Below are 23,968 nucleotides of genomic sequence, written 5' to 3' on the forward strand. Positions count from 1 at the left end.
AACAGTGCCTACCCACCAGTGATGCTTAAGACTTGCCATGAAACTGCAGGAGAGGAGGCCGGAGAAAAGTTGGCCACCTGAGTTCTAGCGCCATTTTGCTCCTAACTGCCTATGTGGCTTTGAACAGTTTCCTGTGTCTCAGTTCCCTTATTAATAAAACTTGTTCTTAAGTATTGGAGGGTTACTAAGCTCTTTGCAAATCTGATGAAAAGCCACGGCCCTCATCACAGAAACATTCCAATGTGCCTAAGATGTTGCGCATCATTTCAGAGTGTTCACAGTTAAGCCCTGGAGTTCAGGTGATTCTGCAGCTTCCTTTCAGCTCTGACATTCTATCTTTCTATGATTCTATCACGAGGGAACGCACACCACTAACCTCCCTCTCTCCCTCCTCCACAAAAGACCACTTCCCCGGGGCTACACTAGGCCAAATGAGAGAGAATTTCCAGCCTTCTCCCAAGTCTGTGCGCAGGAATCCCAAGTCTGTGCGCAGGAATCACGACTATTCATCCCAAGAGGCACTGTGTTTGTGGTTCTTTCTTTTTTCTGTGAAGTTAATTTTTGTTTGAGATGAATGCAAAACAGTAAAGAAAGAAAGACTGGAGGAGTGGGAGAGAGACCTATTACATTAAAAAATAGTCAGAATACAATCAGGTGTCGGATTCTAACGTGAGGAGGACCCAGAAGGGGATGGTAGGGATGGGCGTGGCGTGGGGAGCCAAGGGCAGCCCCATCTCCTCACTTCCCTTCACCTCTGGCCTTAGGGATGTGCCTGGGACAGTGGCGAGGTGCCATCCGCAAATGTGCCCAGCAAAACCTGGAGGCGAGCTGGCCTTTTCAAAAGCATCCACTTCCCAGTTTTCTGGGGCTTGATCTGCCCAGCAGATCCTGTTCACAGAGCCCAGGGCAGACTCGGCCCATCCTGGGAAAACAGATGAACACAATGGCCTTATCTCTGCCTATAAGGTTGTATCATTCTTTCCCAGAAGCCAGCAATAGATGAACAATTCAATTGTGGGGGCGGGGGGAAAAATAAAAAAGCGTCCCATGTGGCATGGAGCCTGGGGGTCACCCTGCTTGTTTTCACTTTCATGAAGTTGACATCACTTAATCGTCTGCAGGGTTGTTTCCTTGCCTTTGGTATGGATGAAATGTTATTTTACCCTAGAGATAAGTAATGGCGGCCACCATTTCCTGTGCCCAAATGCATTACATGTGCTGTCACTAATCATGGAACGTAAACGATATTTTCACTCCATAGATGAGAAAATTGCCAGCGTGATTATCTCCATGCTACAGACGAGGAACCCAGGGCTGGGCCAGGTTAAATAACTTGCCCCGAATCACACAACTAATGGGAGCCAGAGCTAGGATTAAAGCCCAGACTTACTGAACTTTTCCTTTCTTCCCGCTAGCCCAGAACCTCCCAAACTTGTGTGCATATTCGGATTCCCTGGGGATCTTTAAAACTCCCAATGCCCAGGGCACACCCTAGAAATCACCATCTTTGGAGAAGGGATAGAGGTGTCAGTTTTTGAAGCTTCCCAGGTGATTCTAACGTGCAGGCAGGTTTGGGAACCACCGTGTTAGCGCCTGGAAGCATCTCCAGCTGCAAGCGTTTACTGATGAACCCAAGTGCGAATCATGAGCAAGGAATGAAAACGAAGCCGACTGAAGACTGAGCTCAGAGTGGCTGAAAAGACACACCTGAATAAGGGAATCTGCTTTCTCTAAGGGCAATGGGAGAAATTGGGTAAGAAAAGAAACTTCCTTGACACAAGCAGAGATACCTCAGATGGGATGCTGGTTTTGGGTGACTCAGTGTTTAAGGGATGAACTCAAATACACTCAGCACAGGTCTTCTGTGAAGTGGGGATCCTCTGCTGTGCTGCGGGAGGAGGGTGTCTGTGTGGGTCACGTGTACTTATGCTCATGGTTTCTTTATGGTAACACCACGCTCTGTAGATGGCGCTGCCCACTGCCTCCAGACCAGCATGGGGAGCCCTCTGACGGCCTTTTGCAACAGCAAAGACTGTTAAGATTACATCTAGTAGAACATGTGTGTTAGCGTATTTAAGAAATAGATTCAAATTCTTTAACAACTGGAGGTTCATTGGAAAAGCCTCGTTCCCCTGCTATGCTAGGAAATGAGAGTTTATTGGTGTGGAACCTCAACTGGAAAACTGTGTCGGTCCAGTTAAGCATATTGAGGCATTATTGCTTTTAGCTGGACTGTAAGTGGAATTTTAGTTGAATGGAATGTTACTGCTTATATCTCGGCTGAAGTCCAAGAAGGGATAATTAGCAAATGATGGGGGGGTGGTCAGCATTGGAGTCGATAATTTGCTGTCTTTTAAGGAACATGTATTGCCTGCATGAGTCTATGATGTTTGTCACTGAATGCAAATGCCTGAATTCCCAGAGCAAACATAGATCTCACAAACCCTGTATTCCATTTAGTAAATTTCTGTACTTAGGTCTGATGCATCCTTCTGCCTCAGATAAAGACAGGAGCGACAGATGAATGAAATCCACAATTCACTGGTTCTCTATTGGCTTTATTTCCCTCTTTAGTATTTGATAGTAACATCTTTCTCAGCACGGTATACCAGATCAAAAACATTGAGTCAACCTCCTTCTACGCATTGGTTCCTTGGCACAGGCATCTGGGGAAACCATGCTTGTTGCTAAGATGGCCCTGGAAAACCAAACTCACTTCAGAAGAAAGGTGGGCTAAGAACTTTCTACGTCTTCTATGTCTTCCACCCCACTCTCTCGTTATAGTCTACGCTTGTTCCATTAAATACATATATTTTTTGAAATACAAGATCTCTCTCAAAAAACTCTGAATTCTAGTGGTTTGATAGTAGAAATAGCTTCCCACGTTCTGTTTTTAGTTTTCCAAAGGTTGTAAAGCCAGTCATTGTGCTTGACAGTAGAGTGTTTTTCCCTCCACCCCCTACAGTTGAAAGCTGTCACTTCTCATGCTGACTTTAAGGGCAGCATTCATGGACGGTGGTACTTGGTTTCCTTGCTAAAGTTTAGGGATTTAGAAAAAGAGGGGTCCTGTTTAGGATCTGTCGCAAGGCCAACTGAGAGCACACTTGTGAAATCAGGTTTCAGGGAGCTTTGCTGCAAGCCCACTGAAATCGCGTAAGTCCTTAGAAACATAAAACTTTTGAATGGAATGGTTCACTATTATAAGTAAACATAATCCCAAGATTCTCAAAACCAAGTAAACAATAAGCTCGTTACTGGCTAGAAAACAGCAAAAAGATCAACTGTAAGGACAGTTTGCTTTTTCCTATCATGGAAAGTTGATCTAATAAAAAACTAGCCATCGTTAGGGAAACTATCATTTTATATCTGCCTCTGTGTGCCTCTTTTGCGTTCACCTCTGTTTAAGACACATTACACACCAGGATCCCTTTCTAGGATGCAGATCCTAGTGAGGCACAGAGGCATAATTTTAATTCTTGCTCTGTCTCTGATCTCAACACAGGACCAGGCATTCAGTAAGCACTAAATAAATGTGTTGGATGGATGAAAGAATATTGGTATTTGGAGACATATGTGAAGCATTCTAATAAAAAGTCCGACTTGTGGGCTGGACAGATCATGTGAAGGAGATGGGGATTTGGTTGCGGTCAGGCCTGTAGCACACAGGTGACGGCCTGGACCTCTGGGGTTGGTGTCATTTTCCGAGGGAGGTGGCAGATTCCCAGCTCTAGTCACAGAACCAGGCTGGCCTCCGCTTCCCTGTGGTCTCCTGGCAGACCCCAGCCAGGCCTCATCTTTGGAAGTTTTGCCTCTCTGTGACCTAACTGGATTCTGACCTCTCTGTTATACCCTCCACTCCCATCAAGTGTGTGCGTGTGCATGTGCTTATGTCTACACAGGCAAAATAAAACTCTTGATAACAGGGACAGTTCTGGTAAAAATTACTTCCTTTTCCTGAATAGCTCTTTTTTTTTCTAGGAAGATTAGCCCTGAGCTAACATCTGCTGCCAATCCTCCTCTTTTTGCTGAGGAAGACTGGCCCTGAGCTAACATCCGTGCCCACCTTCCTCTACTTTATATGTGGGATGCCTACCACAGCATGGCTTGCCAAGCGGTGCCATGTCCACACCCGGGATCCGAACCGGGAACCCCAGGCTGCCAAAGCGGAACGTGCGCACTTAACCGCTGCGCCACCGGGCCAGCCCTCCTCACTAGCTTTTGCTTTTTCCTGTCAGTAATGAAAGGAAAGGAACGATGTAATGAGAAAGAGGGAGGTGCCCAGTGAATACCTGTTTGCTGTGGCTCTTTTCTTAGCTTGCTTGAGATCGTGGAGGGGAACTTTTAAAGATCAAGGCAACTCTTCAGGAAGGGACTTTTAAGATGATATAAGATAAAAATTTGGCTCAGCCTTCATAAAGCTTTTTTTGCAAATCCTTTGAATAGCAATTGCTTCTACTCAATAACAATCTTCTCAGCCATGATCACCCAGGTAAAATTATCAAATCAGGCTCTTTTCCAACTGGGTAAGCTGATAGTCTTAGCCACCTGAAAGCCACATTTATTTCTAGGACTATGGACCCTTTACTGGACTTTAAAATTTGTATTAATACTATGAACGGTGTCCTTTTAGAAACCATATTTGAGTATAGTACTTGTTTGTATACAAAAAAGTATAGCTACTAAAAGGTATATATATATTTTTCTAGTTTACAATATTCTTTCCTAAACTGTCTACAATAATAGCCATTTGGTCTGCTTTTACATTTTTGGATTACAATATACTTTATTTTTGCAATAATGCAAGAATGTGTGAAAATGAGCTTCATCTTATTTCCTTACAGCCTATGGGTAGAGTCTTTTTCTATGATATTTAAAAAGAATGATTTGAAAGAGATACGTGCCGCAGAAGAAATAGGAGAAGTAAACATAACATTTCCCACAGATACTATAAGGTGCAGTTAAGTATCCATAACAATAAATACGAGCCGGTCTGAAGCCCGAGCCGGGCTCCTCTTCCTGTGCAGCTTGAAGCAGTTGTCTGAGGGAATGCCCAGCTACAAAAATGATGTGATTCGATGCCAGCCACAATAGTGTGGAACAGTCTCCAATTTTAACAGAAAGAGTGGATTTGAGGGAATTACGAATAGTGAATGGAAAGAGGTTTTCTTCTAAAGCATCAAACCTGACCACTTAACTGCTTGTATTCTTAAATAGTTTAAAACACAGATTGCTTTGGTCAAAAGTAATCATCTACGTGCAATTCCTATGCAGAGATCATTCTGAAGCAGATGTTTGGTGTGTTTTTCTTTCCTCTCTGAAGAATTTATTAACCACAAAGGAAATGCATAAGACTGCCCATCTCATTTGAATGAGATCTTGGTATTAGAACTCAACTGAGAGGCCAGCATTTAATTATAAAACCAAACAACCCACATCAAGGATTCCTTCTAATTGTGTAAACGCCAAATAACTTCAGTTTGTCAAAGTCACCTAATACTGTTTTTAAAATCAGCTCAAAATGTTTTCAGTCCCTGGAGAATGGTGACTTATGAAAGCTTCCTTTTGCCTCAGACTGAAGGCATGGATGGAGTGCGGACTGTTAAATATTCATGCCGATTCACAAAGAGAGCCTGTCTGGATGCTCAGGCAGAGGGTGGTGGAGGCTTCGGAAAAGAGAATTCATTCAGGAACAAAACAGTCAACCTCCGCCCTGATTCTGGTGCCTTGGGATTTTAGAAAGACTCCTCTTCCAACAGATGGGCCCTGTTGTCCGCCTGATCGTTAGACATGCACCTCCGGCCAAGTGCTAAGATGGCGCACGCGCTCAGTTCTGAAGGCACGATCCTGTTTTTAAGTCTGGTCGCTGTTCTGCTTTCTCCTCGCACCCCATCCACCGCAAAGAACCACAGATGCTCCCATTTACTTATTTTCCAAATTTAAGAGTTCCAAAAGCATTCGCTCATATACGCACTAGAGTGTCCATGTTAATCCCCAAATCCATTCTGCTCCCTTTTTTGGGGGTAGGGGGGACAGGTGGGGCAGGAGGTGGGAACAGGTGAGTGATCTATCTGCCAACTGCAGATTTCGTTACAAAAGAATAGAAGGAAAGGGGTCTTTTCTTATTTCCATACCCAGTTTAGTAAAAGAGCTAATAAGCAAGGTCTAAGTTTTCTACATAAGCTCATGTGTTTGGATTTCTTTGGAGTTTTCTGAATATTTCTTACTACAATATTGTGGAATACATAAAAATGTACTCCAACACTCTGGGCAGAGTCAAACAAAAAAGAAGTGATTGACAAGCCTCTAGCTGCGGCTATATTACCCATAGCCTTCTCCAATTCTCTACTTATTTAATAGAAAATGTATTACAATCAAAATATGATTATAATCAATTTAATAGAAAATATAGTATAATCAGAAACTCAAGAAAGCTAAGGTATAATCCTCAGGAATTATCTTTAATCCCTGTTGTAGAATGCATAATCGAAAATACTTTGGCATTTGAAAATATCTCAGCCTTTCAACAAATAACAAAGAGTGGTTGTTTGAATATAAAAAATGACAGTGACCAAATGCAAGAGACTGTGAAAGGCCTGAACCATGTACGCATCTCTTTGTCTGGATACATGGTGATACCATTGCAAAGATGGACCATGAAAGATGTGCTAAGCTACAAATCAAAATAAATGACTAACAACCAAAATTAGTTTCAATTTTTATTATGAATGTCCAAAGTGACAGCATACTGTGAAAGTGTTAGGTTCTCATTGATTAAATTTCAAGAGACTACAGCATTCCAAGCACTTTAATTTGTGACAGAGCCAAAACAAATAAAAGAATGATAAAAATATTCTTTTATGTGTAAAGAGTGCTCATCTTTGAGTTTTTGTACTTTTTCCTTTCCCCTGCAGGTATGGTGAACACTGATTATTTCCAAAACACAAATCCTGGTCTGGATATTTGTAACAAACTTTTATAATCTCTGCCTGAATAAGAAGCTAATAATAAGAAATGTACTTATAAAGTATGTTTACGATACAATGTAATATGCCCATTCATCGTCAATTCCTTCCTCTCCCACTAGGCTTCTCATCTACCACCTGGGTATCTGCTACTGGTAATAACAGGACATGAAGGTTGGAAGGAAATACCTGGAAGGCTCTATCGAACCCTGGATTTTCTCAAAGCTGCATTTTTGTTTTTAAACGAAAGCTTAAGACTTTCAGCGTTTGAGAGTGTCCAAGGAGATGACTAACAATAATGGATTAAAGCCACCAGTCAAGAACTACACAGTCTATGCACATTGTGTTCAAGAAAAAAAGCCTTGGTTTACTAAAGCGATACTTCTAGTAATCTGTAGTTCCAACACAATATGACTTTTCCCCCTGAAGGGTTTCCTTGCAATCTGTCCTTTCCATCACTGGTACCGGATGATGCTACAGATGGAGCTTGTTGCCATTTATATTCCAATCAATTCTGGTCCTGTGGAAGTGCATATCTATCACAGATGCAATACTGTTCATCTGAGTGGATCCTCAAGAAGAACAATTATGAACTAGAAACTCATAGAGTTTGTGTTTCAAATTTATAAAATTAAACCTGCTCCAACAGGTAATACAGGGAGGCATGCTTGCAACCTCTGGATTCAATCAGAAACAATTTCTGAGAGCACAGAGCCTTCTCAATAGGTATCGGTGGGTTCCTTTTAATGCTTCCTTAAACAAGATCCGATGTGATGCACATTAGAACTTTGAAGCAGGTCTCATTTATTTCTACAAGGCCTGGGACACAGGAAGCTGCCAGAACTTCATTCATCATCTTGCCTGTTGACAAAAGGAACAATAACTGGTCATCACTGGTCAATGGAATAACTTTTCCTAGTTTTTTCCCAAGATAATTCCTAAAGAAGAGATGGCGTCAACACAACAGCAAATGTTTCAATGTTTGATGAATTTCTGTGCTCTAAAATGCCATGTCTTCTTCCTGTAGAGCAGGAAGAAGCAGAGCATGCAGTGTTCATCTCCCTCCTTGTGCTGGAACGGTGTAGGAGAGACCCCTGTCCTAGAAGTCGGCATGCCCAGGCTGCAGACACAATTCTGCCAGTACCTAAGGTCACCTAACCTTGCTGGGCCTTGGTTCCTTCTCATATAGACTAAGAACACCTCAATGGATGAGGTCTAAAAGGAAGGCCAATCCAACTCCAGTAATGGGTTCATGTGGTCCTGCCTTCACAGCTCCTTACAGAGCACAATCAGGTATAACCATTTCAGTCTGCTGCAATGGTTAGACATACAAGATACCTACACCTGGGTGCCTATGGTCCTCGTTCACCTTGGAGTGGAGAATCAGTTGAACTTCCAGAGAAATCTCAAAATATCTATTATCATCTGAAGTCAATTAAAAGCTTCTTAAATGATAACCTGATTAAGCTATATAGGTGTAAAATTCTGGAAATATACATTTCCACATGTTTTCACATCTTTTACTGACTTAAGATCTAAGCAGTATCATTTTTTGGGTACCTGCTGGTTAAAAAATAATTATATCAAATTAAGAAATAATTATATAAAAGCTGAAAAATACATTAATAAGAAGTATCATAACATGAAGCATTCTGTTGCTGGCACCAGTTCATTCTGTATGAGCATACTACACAGCCCTAAAATCCAACCAGACGGACTAGTTTAAGTAGTTATGCCAATAACTTTACCAAGACACACATCTGGGAGGCAGAGGTGGGATGGAGGCACAGGAACTCTGATCCTAAAGCTGGTAAAACTGAGATGCTGCCAAAACAACCACTTATTATTTATATTATGTTACGTTATATCATATCACACTGTTATATATTTTTGAAGACATCCTGGCTGTCACGTGTGACAAGAAAAATGGCTGAATAACTTTTTCGTCTTTCTGCTGTGGTTTAGGGGAGATGCACCTTTGTGCAATGTGTGAAAGATTCACACAAAACAAAACTGGCACCAGTTCATTCTGTATGAGCATACTACACAGCCCTAAAATCCAACCAGACGGACTAGTTTAAGTAGTTATGCCAATAACTTTACCAAGACACACATCTGGGAGGCAGAGGTGGGATGGAGGCACAGGAACGCTGATCCTAAAACTGATGCTTTCAACCTCTATGCTAAACTACCTCACCATACCTTGTTAAAGTGATAATGAATTGGGGCTGAAAAGTTGAATGTGACTTTCACAGCTACCACAGCTATGGACAACCAGGAATTCGGTTAAATATTTGGAAATTTGGGGCAGTTAGTCCCATTAGTAACAAGCTTCAGTAACTGAAAAACTGTGTTTAGCAATTTTAATTTGATCTTAATGTCTCTGTGGCTGGTAAAACTGAGATGCTGCCAAAACAACCACTTATTATTTATATTATGTTACGTTATATCATATCACACTGTTATATATTTTTGAAGACATCCTGGCTGTCACTTGCGACAAGAAAAATGGCTGAACAACTTTTTCGTCTTTCTGCTGTGGTTTAGGGGAGATGCACCTTTGTGAAATGTGTGAAAGATTCACACAAAACAAAACTGGCACCAGATATCATCTATTACTTTGGAATATTCTAAACATTTTGCTAATGAGTTTATCCAAGGAGTTTATTCTTCAAATGTTGACTTAAAAGCTACTCAAGAAAGAAAACGACAATGAACATAAGCTCAGTCATTTGACTCTCAATAGCTACAATGCTAAAGTTACAGAGCCATTTTCTGAAATCTGGATAAGATCTGCCAGGTTGTAACAGGATAGAGTTGTTGTCCAGGGCAAATGAGCATTTGTGTGGTAAAAGGCCCAGAGACCACAATGGGGAACAAAGGGAAAAAGACAGAAATTTACTCAAAGGGTGGGGACACACAAGAATGATCTATTAACACATACAGATACACCAACACAGAGTAAATTTCTGTGTTTCTTTGTTGCCAAGTAAGAGAAATAAATATTTCTGTCTTGACAAATGAACTTGAAATAAACAAAGAGTAAGATTTACTATGGAATTCTGGCAAGTATTTTTATGACCGTGGTTTTCTGGGATGTGTTAGCATATATCATAAGTGCCTGATGGAATTGCTACAAGAACATGTAAAATGATCCATCATGGAAGAAGGTGGATATTAAAAAGTAAGCATCAAGTAACAATACAGAGAGAGGGTGACAATACTCCCACACCTTATATTTGGAGAGTGCTTTAGTTTAAAGCCCCTTCTTATTTATGAACTCTCTGGTCCTTATAACGAGGACCAAGCCTACACATGAGGAGGCTGCAATTTGAGGTCTTAGGCAACTTGCCTGACATTACCGGGGTATGCGAGTCACTGAGTCACTGAGTAGGAATGAGCTCTCGGTCTTCTGATCCCCAGACCAGCACTCTTTCTTCTCTACATGCCATCTCTGGCTAGTAACACTGAGTATCAATGAATTAATGGTTTATCACTATTGTTCACCTCTTCTGCATAGTTTTGTTACTACTATTACCCCTCATATATTAAGTGCCTTTTACGGAATACCATACAAAATAGATAGATATAACTGTCTCCACAAAGAAACACAAGTTTGGAGAAGTGCCTTGCCTAATGTCACATGGCAAATAGCAGAGCTGGAACTCAAAGCCGTGTGACCTTTAATTCCACAGTTGCTGCTCCTTCCATTCTGTATTCGGTTTAGGTGGATGCTCAACCACTGAGCAGAAGTGTCTAGAGATGCTATGGAGCTCCATCTTTCCGTGTCAAATCCAACATGAGCTACTCCATCTAAAGCCTTGTCACAAAATGAGACACCCATCTGTTCCAGAGTTCCACTGCCAACAGGACACTCCAGACAGGTGGCTTATTCCAAACTCCTTAAATAGCCAGATCACTCTTTGTTAGCAGTTACCAGGGTGTCTCAGGATTCCCCATAATATCGGCTATAATTTCACAGTAAATGAAGAGTCAGAGACAAAAACCTCCACTTTTCAAGGAGAATATGGTACAAAGGGTAAAATTTTTTGTTTTTTTAAATAAACTGAGAAGTAGCAGTGCTTGGAGGTGGAAGTAAGCCCTGGAGGTAACTGTAAAGGTTCTAGAACCAGTTTTCTGCAGCTCACGTTGCCATAAATGATGTTATTGCTGCATACGGCCGAGTTATCCTTTTATAAAATGGGCACTATTGAGGCATATAGACACGGAGGTGCTCGTTATGCAGCTGTATCGCACTGGGGGTCCACTGGTTCTGGGTAACTGACATCCATGCCTCACTTAATCTATGCAAACAGCAGTGCAAAGTAGATGGATGCATCAATCCTACATTGCAATTGAGGTTCAAAGAGCATCAATAACCTAGCCACAACGACACGGTCAGCAAGTGGCAGAGACTGGATTTCAAGCCAAGTGTGCCTGACCCCCACATTCTCCGCCTTTCCTCTCGCAGGCTGCTGCCCTGCAGATACCTGAACCACCAGACATGAGAGTGGCCACTCATATTGTGACCTGAAACACTCTGATGAGGGGCCAGCAGTGACCAGACCTGCACGGGTGGCCCAGCTCCTTCCTAAACAGCCACATCCTTTCTTACTCACAGAAACCTGGCTCTTGAAATAGTGGCCAGGTTTCCGCGTCAATTATACAGTCTCAGAAGATGAGTAAGGACCAGGCAGACAGCCTCCCAGAGAAAGGACCACGGGCGGGCCAACTGCATAGAGAAGCAGAAATTAACTTAACTTCAGTTACAACGTAAAGGCTTCTGTGGTCTATTTCACATTTTTCCGCCTTAAGTAAATGTGTTCTGATTTCCAAATGACTCATTAGCAGGCTGGAAACTGCCCACAGCCTGAAGAATCACTTCTCAATTACAGCTGAGAAAAAGAAGGCAGGGAGAATGACATGGAGAAAAGGATGCCCAGAGAGGCCTGGAGCCCTTTCTAACTAATCTCCTTCGTTTCTGCTCCTTGGAGAACCCTCATCAGAGCCGCCAGTCCGAGCGACCGGAATTCGGGTCCTGCTCTCTCCTGTTCTCCACAAAAGGAGGAGGCCAGTGATTACGAAGCCAGCGGACAGGAAACCTACCAGGGTGTGATCTGTTCTACCATTAACGCTACTGGATTAATCTCCAGTGGGCTAAATAAGGAGGTGATGAAGCAATACCAAGAAAACTGGGTCCTTTCAAACAGACTTTCAGATCCAAACCTCAGCCGGCCTGCCCTGCCACACCGAAAGGAAAGTGCCAGAGTTCTTCACGGATGCCAGACCCCAATCTGCCTCGTCCAGCTGGTCTGTTTGGTCAGTGCATATGGGAGCCGGATGGCTGGCACAGATCTGAAAGGATCGGTGTGTGCAGATGTGTTCTCCCATCATTTGCTCAATGTTTTCTTGTTCTGTAGTTAAAAACCTACTTAAAATGGGTGGAGCGATGTTCCCTCAGATCAGAACAGTATGAAGTCAGGTCTTTCCAAGTACCAAGTGTAAGAATAATTAAAATAAAAGAAAGGTGATTATTTCCCATTAGGGAAGTTTACTTCTATGAGGGGCTCTATTAAATTGAGAACATGTTTTGTTTCTTGTGTCATGTCCACACGTGGATTGCGCATACAGTCTTTGAGATTCCCCAAAGAAGCTGCTTAATTCCAACATAATAGAAAGAGGGATCATATTAATGCTAAAACAGACCTTAGGAAATGCAGGGCACAAAATTCTGATTTTAAACGTTAGAAAATTGAAGCTCATAGGTTTCACACTTGCCCACGGGCATCCAAAGATTGGGAATCTAGACGATGCTCTGATTTCTTGTTCTACAATACATTGTATGTCCCACAATGTCCCTTACTCATTTAATGCCAATGTCTCAGATATTATAGCCTGAAAAATTATGCCACTTGGCATGAATGATCCAAATATAACACAGACTTCTGATTGATCTGAATGTAATATAGACTTCTGGGCCATATGGGACGGAGCTGTCTGCATAGTGTTGAAGGCCAATCTCGTGTGAGCTGGTGGGAGAGAGGCACAGGGCCCCAGATCACAGGGTCTCAGGGTCTGGCAGAGCCTCTCCAGCAAGCTCAGCATACTGGTTACAAGTGTGCACTCTGGAATCAGACGCACTGGGCTTGCATCTCTGATTTTGCTCTTTATTAGGTGCACAATCCTTTGACAAGTTCCTTAGTTACTGAATTTCCTCAACTGTAACACAGAGGTGAATAGCCACCGTTGAGGCTAACTGTGGGGATCAAGTGAGCGGCTGTGTGGGAAGCGTCCATCACAGGGAAGGTAGGAAGGGTATGGATTCTTCCTTCTGCCAGCCATGTTCTCAGGTAGCCCTGGTGACAGAGGGGGTGAGCAGAGATGCTCAGAGATGCTCAGGTTATAGGAGTGAGGCTGACATTTGCCATTCCCTCTGCCTAGAATGCTCGAGAGTGTGTAGTCAGCCATTGAAAACACTCTCCTTGATGGCTGCCTCCTCTCTAAGGCCTTCTCAAGTGGCTGAAGCCCAGTCACCAGCCTTCCGTGGTCCATACCCCCGGGAGAGCCTTGTTCCCATCATCCTCTTCTCCCTTCTCTTCCTTGACTGTGACTGCCTCTGTGATTGACTGAAGAAGTGAATGAAAGAGGCCCACAGCCCCTCACTTCCCAGTAGATTAGGCATCAGTGATACTATTGACTACACACGCCACACCACTCAGCCATGACGGAGTCAGGATCCCTCTCTTCTCCACCCTGCTCCCAGCCCCAATAACCAGACCAACCTCCTCCTTCGTTCTCCACCTCCCAACCTTCTCTCTTTTTCTGGGCCATTCCTATTCCAAGGAGAGAATCACCAGAAGCAACTAGAATCAGTACATCTATATTTTTTAAAAAGTCAAAGCTTACACCTTTGTTGAGATACAAGGGGAAAAAAAAATCTGTTAACAACTCACATGTGACCTGACAAGTCTGCACTTTGACACCTTGAACTTTGGGATAGGGAGTGGGCGAGAAGACGAGAAGCAGAAAGAGGAAAGAAGAGGTTATGAAGGGCCGTTCTATAAGCTTGAGACAGACTTCACATTTATGGGATGGGCAGAGACTGCAGGCTCCATGAGAGGAGAGTCAAGGCCTGTCTTTGTTGCCATAAGATCCTGACTGGTTGGCACGGGGCTTCTCCATGGCCATTCAACACTGAATGAAGGACTAGATGAATGAAAGGGATATAACACTCAACAGTCATCCTGGAAGTAGGAAAGTCTACCTGCCAAACCCCTAATCATTTTAGACCACCTGTCTAAAACAGCCCTTTGACATTCGTTCCGTTGGCAGTGGAAACACCTTGACTGCTTGGAGGCCTTTAGGCTGGGGTCTGACGCTAAATGCTCATGAATTTTACATAAGAGCTTGCATTAGACAGCTTTCCTTCTAGCTTAAAGGTTAAAAGGGTTGACTTTGGGATTCCAAGAACAGATACTGTAAGATTAATGAGTGGCAGGTCACATGATGCACCGCCCTCGCTTTTAAATTTGTCATTTTCAAACTACTGGTAGGAGGACGTACCCCTGGGCTGGGGCAAAATCTATTAACATTCATTTAGTAAAACTAAACCATTAGATCAATTTTCAATAATTCAAACAGTTAATTTTAAAAGATTTTCAATATTTTTTATAGGTATGCCACCCTTATGCATAAAGTATGTTCTAGAAACACAAGACATTAGTTAAATCTTATTTCTAGAGCATTGGAAGAAGCTGGTGTTTAAAGAAATCCTATGTTAATCTCTTTTGTAAGGCAAAGGACCTTTTTGAAAAGTGAACAATCATCCGTTTTTTTAAAATTTCAATTTTCATATATCCAGTTTGCTTAAAGCAAATTCAATCTGGTGTCCTCGGCTGTCTTCACAACTGAATTGGAGAGACTATATGGCCGCCCAGATGAGCAGCTGCTTTCTCTGAAATAGCTGCAGAAACTAATTTGCAAACTGAATTAGTGGCAGAGAATTGACGTGACTTAGTCAAGGAAATGACAAGCCACTCACTTTTCCTGGATGCCAGAAAATACAACCCCAGGAAAGGTGACCACGGGAGTTCTCAGGACAGGAACACCCACCCACAGCCCTGTGGGGCACAAGCCCTGGGGAGAGCTGGCCTCACGCACAGGCTGCCCCTCACAGCGGGCTTGGTTATGCCTCCAGCAGATCTTTACTCTGTAAGCACATGCTTTATCTCCTTACCTAGAATAAGTATTTAAAACACGGAATTGGCTCTTTAAAAGAACAACCAGGAAGGTAAGCGGTGAAGTTAAAAGAAGAAAAAAAGAGAGACTACTATTCCTTATGTGCGTTTGGAGAGACATACCTAGTAAATGCTTTCAGGCCTGTTTTGGTAAATTATCTGAGTTGCATGCATTTGTCTTCATTTCATGTGGCCTTTCTCTTGTGTGCTCATAAAAAGGCTAAGATAGGAACTAAGGCTCCCCATCTATAGCGTGGGCACAATGCTGTATTAGCAAACGCAACAATCAGGGTGATATTTACACTTAAAACCATAGAGCAGAGAGGACTCATGTAAGACTCCGACTAGCTATTCCACACCCGACAGCTATTAGCTATTAGCTATTAGACAGCTAATAGCTATGGACTAGCTATTCCACATCTGCCTGTGCTTTAATCGAGGTCCCTTCAGCATGTCAGGTAATAACTCTGATGTCAGGGAGAAACACCGTACTTGAACCCATGTCTTTTTTTTTTACAGAATGACAGTTTTTAGGAAGGCACAGTGTCTTATTTTAACAAGCTCACAAAGAACTCCAAACATGATCCAAGTTAATGAACCACTGATAGATATTCTTATCTATAAACACAGCACAGTCTCAGGAACATTTGTCTTGGGCAGATCTGAAAGCACAGAATAGCATGCGACATGATTTTTTAAAAAAATGGGTGGCTTTCCATAATCATATTCCTCAGAAGCCTTGGCCAGGATTTGGGCTAAGACAATCTCTTCATTTGCAGTGTCTGAGAGCTGATGTGTACTGCCTCTGTACCGCACACAGAATTCCCTCACTGCTCCTGAGGCGCTGTGGCACGGAACATCCCCAGACACATCTCCTAACTCCCTGGACCATGGCACCTGCATTGCATCCAGCTGTCTGGAGTCCCAAGCCTTTTCCCAGAAGACTTTGACATCTGTGAGGGACACATCTCAGATGTTAACAACCCCCCCAAATTATAAATCCCATTATAATACGTAATTCCCCCCTGAAACAGGTAAGCAATCATGAGTAGAAAAAGGCCAAGTGGAGACCTGGATGACGGCAGTCAACTGGGCCAACTCACCAGCTAAGTGACACATTGTCACCCACTTGCCTTACAGTCAAGGCTATTTGCTTCTGTGCCTTAGCAAAACTACTGCTTATTACATGCTATGAGTCAGCTTGGAAGAGCTGAAACCATACATGTTCGAGCCAGAATGCCAGGGGGCTCAAGCATTAGTTTGTAATCAGCTTCCTATGTCCAAGCTGTGAGAGTCCAATGTGTATGACAGATGAATGCCGAGCAGCTTGGGCAGAAGCCGGTTCATCCCGTACTTTACGTGACCCTGCATGCTCCTGCCAGTCTCTGAGATACATTTTGAGAGCCACTGATCTAACATACACAACTCGTTTGGAAAGCCTTGTTCGGAAATGGTTTTATGCAGTATCAATGAATCAGGTCAAACGAGGGGCCACTGCAAACACAGCTGCCCCTGGATCCACATGGAATTCCCGGAGATTCCCTCGGACGAAACTCTTCTTGTGAACTCAGGGGCTTTTCTGGACTGATGTCTAATGTCCTTCAAAATTTCTTTTGACCTCTTAGGAGCCAGATGCTTGTCAACATCAAGGGTCACACTTTGGGAAACTGAAATGTTTCTCTGGGAACGAATCCCTCCCTGGAATTATGATGTGTATTAAAGGAAAGCTTGATCTGCTTTACAAATAATAATTCAAGAGGAAATAACCTCTTCCATTCAGGGTCAGGTATAAAAATATCGGGAACACAAGCTGATTCTGAATATTCTCTTTTTCTCTTTGTTTCTCCCTCCTTTCCCCTAATCATGTATACACTAGGAAACAGGCCAGAAGACCCCTCTAAGTTGTAAGCACATTTCTCATTTGTATAGGATTGATGAGTAAACTGTTAAAGTAAACGAACTCCTTGCGCCCAGCAGAAGGACGCACTGACCCAGCAGTGTCTACAGCAAAGGGCTAGGAAGCAGGGGAAGTCTGGATCGGAAGCAAGGACAGGGCTAAGGTGTTCCTGGCATAAGTGGCTTGGCTAGAAGACAGGAGAACTAAGAAAACAAAATTCCAACAGGTCCCAGGACAACCTGAGCACAGCCCTGACTGTCAACTATTTAAAAGAAAGTATTACACAACAAGAAAATGATGTCCATTTTGAGATGGCCAGTTTATCAAAGTTGGCAATTCAGTTGTCTTTTTACATCTTCAAAAGAAACTGCAACTTACTTTTCCAACCATGGGCTACTCAACACATCCAAAAGCCTGTGTCCTCTCTGGCAATTTCGAAGAAATGACTTCTGCCTCTTTGGACAGTCCTGCCCTTAACTAGCCACCCTTTTCCTTAAATGACTGCTTTAACTTAGCAAGCCTTTGTAAATCCTTGCAAGGGACCCAACCGAAGGGGGCTTGGAAACTTACCATTGCAGCACAGAGGGAAGGAAAGGGGGTCTGCTTCACCTGAGCAGGTGCCAGGGGCGTGCTGGGCCTCAGTCCTTCTCCTGACCTTCAAGCAGCCAACATTAACCTCATCTCACAAATGAGGACAGCGGCTCCGAGAGTCTGAGTCAGCTCCGTAGCTCCTACTGCTCCTGTAAGGCGGAGCCCACACTTGAACCCAAAGCCTGTCCTCTTTTCTGCAATGTTCCCTAAACAGAGGACTGCATTTCACCCCAACGAGGGTCGCCAGCTCAACGTGGCTGCTGACGTTTCTGGTGGAGGTCAAGTGAGAAGAAACTTCCGCGGGGCTCTAAGATGAGCCCAGCCTCACAAAGGGCTCCTCTGAGTCAAGGACCCACCACTGGGTTTGAGCTGCCAGCGAAGCGCATGTCAGCAAATCATCCTGCGAGGATCTAGCTGCCAAAAACTGTGTCGAAATTTCTAGCTTGCTTTCTCTCTGGAATCATGACAAGCTACAAATTTTTTCACTTTCTATAGCTCACTCTTTGGAACATCTCCCAGGAGCTTAACAGAGCGTCACTCTAGAGCAGCTGTCCAAGGTTTCCATCGTGGTAGCTGGACTTACAGCAACACAGCAGGGCGGGGCCGGACCATGACGCACGAAAGAAGGCAACTCACTACCGGGAGTTTTAATAAAATAAAACTCAGAGGTGCCAGGTGACAGGAAGATTTACACGCCATTCCTTTGTTTGCATTATACTCAAAATAACCATGCTTCGGGAACCTCAAAAGTGTTGACAATAGGTATGTCACTGCAACCAAAGGACCCAAGGAAACATGTCTACTCATTTATTTCCTATTTAAGAAAAAGAAATGAAACTCAAGCTACACTTTGGTAGCTTATGGTCGTGTATTAGGGTTTGTCTTTTTTCTTTTCCAATTTATATCAATCCTCAATTACATTTCAAAGTAATGATTTAAAAATTATCTTAGTGGATACTATGGTATTCTTTATTTTTGGTTTATTCCAACTGTGCCTCAGAGGTCTGATATATCTCTGATATTTCTTTTTTTTTTTTTTTGAGGAAGATTAGCCCTGAGCCAACTGCTGCCAATCCTCCTCTTTTTGCTGAGGAAGACTGGCTCTGCGCTAACATCCATGCCCATCTTCCTCTACTTTATACGTGGGACGCCTGCCACAGCATGGCTTGCCAAGCGGTGCCATGTCCACACCTGGGATCCGAGCTGGCGAACTCCGGGCCGCTGAAGCAGAATGTGCGAACTTAACCACTGCACCACTGGGCCGGCCCCTCTGATGTTTCTTAAACTCCCTGGGTGGTTTTTACAGTTAAGTAACAAGCAAATATTTTGTGGTAAATAGAATCAAAAAAAGATATACTAATTTCTCACTTTTATAGTCCTTTGTATTTTCAAAAAGATTTTCACTACAACTATTTAAATGGCCCTGACAGTGGAATTCGATGGATTCTGATTTTGTTTGTTACATGTTAAAAACGAAACTGTCAACTCACTATTGATGATATCCATGCTTGGGGTCTTTTTCTAGTAGTGAGGCGAGCTTGTATTCAACCATCTCTATCTCTCTAGAAAGGTCCTCTTTGGGTCCAGGAAATTTTTTCTCTTGCAAAGAAAGCAACACATCTCTGAAGTGAAATAAAATCCACAATCCTCACTTTTAGCACTAAAATCTAGCCCACCCATCCTCAACCTCAGAATCAATTTGCAGTCAGCTGAGAGAGGTGTCTCAAGGGTTAGTTACAACAATAAAAAGTCCAAATCTGCAAATTATTTGTTTCAAATTATAAGTCAGAAAGGATTCAAGGTTTTCCCATAACAGGCACTGCCATCTCTATTCAACATGTTTTTTTGAGTGGGAGGAAAAGAGCAGGAGTTAAGGGAGGGGTCATCCGTGAGTATCACTCATCATATGTATTTCAGTTGAAGGAAGGTCCTCAGTGAACCACGGCTTTCATCAGTGGCACCACACACAAGGGGCAAGGCTGACATTAGAGCTGATTTCTTCTAGGAAAACTATAAAGAACACTGAAACATCCTAACATACGGCAAATCAATACATATCAGGGAACTAGAGGGTAGAGTTGTCAATTTTGCAAATAAAACTACACGAGAAATAATTTTTAGTATAAGTATGTCCCAAATACTGCATGGGGCAGAGGTATTATTTGTTGTGTGTCTGAAATCCAATTTAACTGGGTGTCCTGTATTTTATTTAGCACCCGACTGGGGAGTGGAGTGGGTGGGTACCTCAGGGAGTCTGAGCTAACAGAAGAGGTGGTCTTCATATCCACAGTGAGATGGGCACTCTGGGACTGAGGATGTCTGTCAGGATGCTTATCCTTTACTACTTTCCCTGACTGTAAGAATATCCCCGTACAAGTTCTCTCCTTTTTCTCATCAGCTAATTATTGGCGCTGACCATCTGCCCGGGACTGTTCTAGGCGCTGGAGGCAAAGCGGTGAATAAAGCGCTGTCTCTGTCCTCAGGGGAGAGCGAGAAGGACGTCAACGAGGGGACAGAAGTGTGCTATACAGGGAGAGCGGGGAAAGGACAGTCACAGGGGCTTGGGATGGGCGTGGTTTAGACAAGGTGCTCTTCAGGGCCTTCTCTAATTAAGACGGAGAGAAGGTGTGAGAGTATGAGAGTAGGGAAAAGGGAGAGAGGGTGTGTGTGGGAGGGGAGGGAGGGGAGGGAGGGGAGGGAGGAGTGGCCCCCTGACACTCTCAAGGCAGAGCACTCTGCAACCATTGAGTCTTGAACACAAAGCGCCTTCGGGCCGACCCTGCAGCACATGAAAGCAGCATCCTGAGTGGAGATGGGCCTCCATTTAGAACAGCTGAGCATCTATAGCATATTTTTGGAAAGACAACAGTTAACGCTATTTACAAACTGTGTGAAGAAGGCACACCTGTGACCCCTGTGGCCAGGAAAACCCCTCCCTCATCTCCCAGGGCATGTCCATTTGAGTCAGGAGGAATGTGTGGACGCTGGAAACCGGCACTCCCCACCAGAGCAACTAGTGGACTGGTGTCTCCACCTGGGAACAGGAGGGAACTCAAGTCCCCCTGGCTCCTGAATGCCTTCCCCTGCTCACAAAAACGAGGACAAATATCTGAGCTCAGGTGGTGGTCACGCAGCACTGACCAGAACCAGGAACCCTGCCATCACTTATCAGTTACAGTTGGTGACACTGTGCCTTGGGCTCGTACCCAAAATTCTAAGGAAGGACCTACTTTTACATTTAAAACAATAATTAAAAATTTAAAATATATTAAAATGTCTACCCTTAACAACTTGCCTATCTGAAAAAATTTTTTTAAAGAATTCAGAAAAAAGCCACAGCTCACTTTAACCTGTGAGAACGTGCTCTGTTCCTGAGCCCCTAGAAGGGTCGCAGTGGACACTGCCCACCTCTAACTTTCACTTCAATCGAGTTCCTTCCTGAAGGACAGTCCTGGGTCTCGTGGAATGAACCAGGTTGAAACTGACGCCTTTGTCGTAGAAGATAACCCAAACTTCTCAGCTCTGAATCATACTCCCAGCAAGAAGAAGACAATCTCACACAGCACACCCTTTACAGCAACCATTCGGAATTTGCACGCTATGCTTTCGTTAACCACAGCTACGTGAAAACATAAAAGAACAAGAACCACAGAATCTCAAGTCCAAAGGGGTTTACACGGACGCCTACTTGGATCCCTGGCTGTCTAACTTCCCTGAAAGTGCCCTTTGTCCAGGCAGCCTCTCCAGCGGCCGGGCCTCTCTCCTGAGGCTTCCACTTCTTTTTGCACAGCTCCAAGGGTTAGGATGCCCGGATCTACGCCCTCTGGTGCTACCAAGGATAAGCTCACCACTTCAGTTACACTTCCCTTATTTTAAGCCAGTGGTCATAAGACCATTCAAATGTTCTCCAGGGTGAGCACATTACCCCTCATCTGATATTCAGTCTCCCCCAAATCTAGGTCACTCTCCTAAGGACACACTCACAATGCATGGAAAGGGGAACCGAATGTAAAACTTCAGATGTGGTCTGACTTGGGTGGAGCAGGATAACACCGTCGAGAATTATCACCCGACAGCCTGAACCACATCCTTCTGCTGCCGAGGTCCGAGCTTTCCTGGGTGTCTCACAGCCATGCGAGTCTGCGCTGACTAAGCCTTGCCCCTTCCTCACAGATTACAGCATCTCCTTATGCCACACTTCCAACAATGGAGTTTTCTGGACCCTGGTACAGAACTCATTCAACATTTTAGTTGTCTTCCACCTTCATAGGTTTAATTAGCATGCACGACATCTATTTCCTCACTCAAATCAGTAACAAATACGTTGGAGAGGGCAAGAAATAAGTTGAAGAAGGCAAGTCTGAGGTCAGAAATCTCTCTCTCCCATTTTGGCCCCTTTAGATGGCCTGTGACAATGTGCAAGGGCGCACTGAGAAGGAGCAGAAAGCGGCCGCAGCAATCATACCTCCTCTTTGAAACCATCCAGACTGCCTCCCGTGTGGCAGTCCCGCCCCTCCCTGTTCCCAGCTGTCCTCATCCCTTGCCCGCTCATTTGTCTCGGTGCTCCTTTTTCATCCAGTTGGGCCTGCCTTCCTCCCTCGGACCTAGGCTGTGGCTTCTGACCTCTGCTCCACACTTTTAGGCAAGAGGCAGCTAAGGACTGTCTCACCCAGTGCTCCACCACGAGACCGGGGGGGCCTGAGTCCACCCCCACAGTCTCACCTCTCTGGGCTGACACCAGTCCACTAATTGGTACTTTGAGTGGGGTGGTACAAGCCAGTCAGGCTGCACTGCCACCCAGGCCCCACTTCTCCGTCCTTTTCATAAAGAAATTTCTAGCAACTTTCTCAAATACCTTATTGAAATCCTGACACACGGCATCTACAACATTTTTCTCATTCACCAAATAACCCTCTTTGAAAGCTGCAAGGATATTTTTGGCAGGAATTGTTCTTAGTGAACCTATGCCAGTTCCATTGGGGCAGAGAATCCCTTTTTCTTTTAGGAAGATTAGCCCTGAGCTAACATCTGCCACCAACCCTCCTCTTTTTTGCTGAGGAAGACTGGCCCTGAGCTAACATCCATGCCCATCTTCCTCCACTTTATATGTGGGACGTCAGCCACAGCATGGTTTGCCAAGCGGTGCATAGGTCCACACCCAGGATCTGAACTGGCAGACCCTGGGCCACCGAAGTGGAACGTGGGAACTTAACTGCTGCACCACCAGGCTGGCCCCAGAGAATCCCTTTTTAATAGCCGAGAAATCTTTGAATTAATTCTTTTCAGCATCATGCTGGGAATGAGGACGAGTTCACTGGCCTGTAGTTCTAGGAAACTACCTTTTTCTTTGCTTGAACATCACAGTATCTGCCTAGTTCCAAGCACGGGAATCCTCTCCTGCTCTCCACAGTTCCTGGATTTCGCAGCAACCGTGAGGTCAGTCTGTAAGCTCTTCTAGTTCCCAGGGACAAAGTTTGCAAGGCCAGCACAACAAGACAAGGAGGGCCCTCTCCTAGTCTTCTCACCTTTCTTAGGCTGTCTTTCCCTCTCAGGCTGAGTTTTGGTTTATCTATGAATACAATGCCAAGGCGCCGCAGGGGGCCTCTCCCTTCCTAGTTCTTTCGCTCTGAGCAATACTAAAAAGGCACTTTTGTTGTCCTCAGCGTTTTCCAGAGCCTCGTCTCAGACCAACCTTTAGCTCCCGATTCGATCTGCAGTGTTCTTCTACTCCCTCACATTCATCTTGGGTTGTGCACCTTACTCTTCTCTAAGTGTCTTTTCCAATTTGGCCCTGCCGAGAGTAGTGTTTTGGGAGAAGGATCTCATTTCCTTTTCATCAGGATTAGGGGTCATTTTACATATATTAGCGGGATTACATTTTATTATCCCTCTCGTGTCAGCTTCCCTTTTTGAAACTGTCCATTGAATTATCTCTGAATCCTTTGAAATCTGTCTTCCAAAAAATGTCACATTCCGAGCAGCAGGGCAGCCCTATGGGATAAATGCCATACACATCCATATACCTAATGATGATAACAGCTACCCCCTTCCTTTACACTCTGACCATGAATTCCCATCAGCGCCCTCGCCAAGCAGCATCACTATCTCCATTTTTGCAGACTCAGAGAGATTAAGCCTGTGGCCCAAAGCAGCCCAGGGAGTAAGTGGTAAAACCAGGAAGTCATCAGCTCTGGGTGCCTCCAGCACCCACATGCTTCCTCTATGCCCTACATGGTCTTAGACTCTCTAGAAAGTTTTCCTTTTCCCTTCTTTTTTTAGAG

The 23,968-nt window shown here is 44.0% G+C and overlaps 1 protein-coding gene across 1 annotated transcript in view; it reads right to left on the reverse strand.

Annotated features, from left to right (window-relative positions):
* Positions 1-6,718: 6,718 nt before the first annotated feature.
* SCAF8 (SR-related CTD associated factor 8) overlaps positions 6,719-23,968 on the reverse strand; it is a 138,987-nt gene continuing 121,737 nt past the window's right edge. Inside the window, exon 22 of the mRNA XM_046669292.1 lies at positions 6,719-7,823. The gene's annotated coding sequence lies outside the window, so the exon portion shown is untranslated. The remainder of the gene's footprint in view (positions 7,824-23,968) is intronic.

The sequence above is a fragment of the Equus quagga genome, chromosome 8 (genome assembly GCF_021613505.1).
Source record: "Equus quagga isolate Etosha38 chromosome 8, UCLA_HA_Equagga_1.0, whole genome shotgun sequence".
NCBI classification, from domain to species: domain Eukaryota; kingdom Metazoa; phylum Chordata; class Mammalia; order Perissodactyla; family Equidae; genus Equus; species Equus quagga.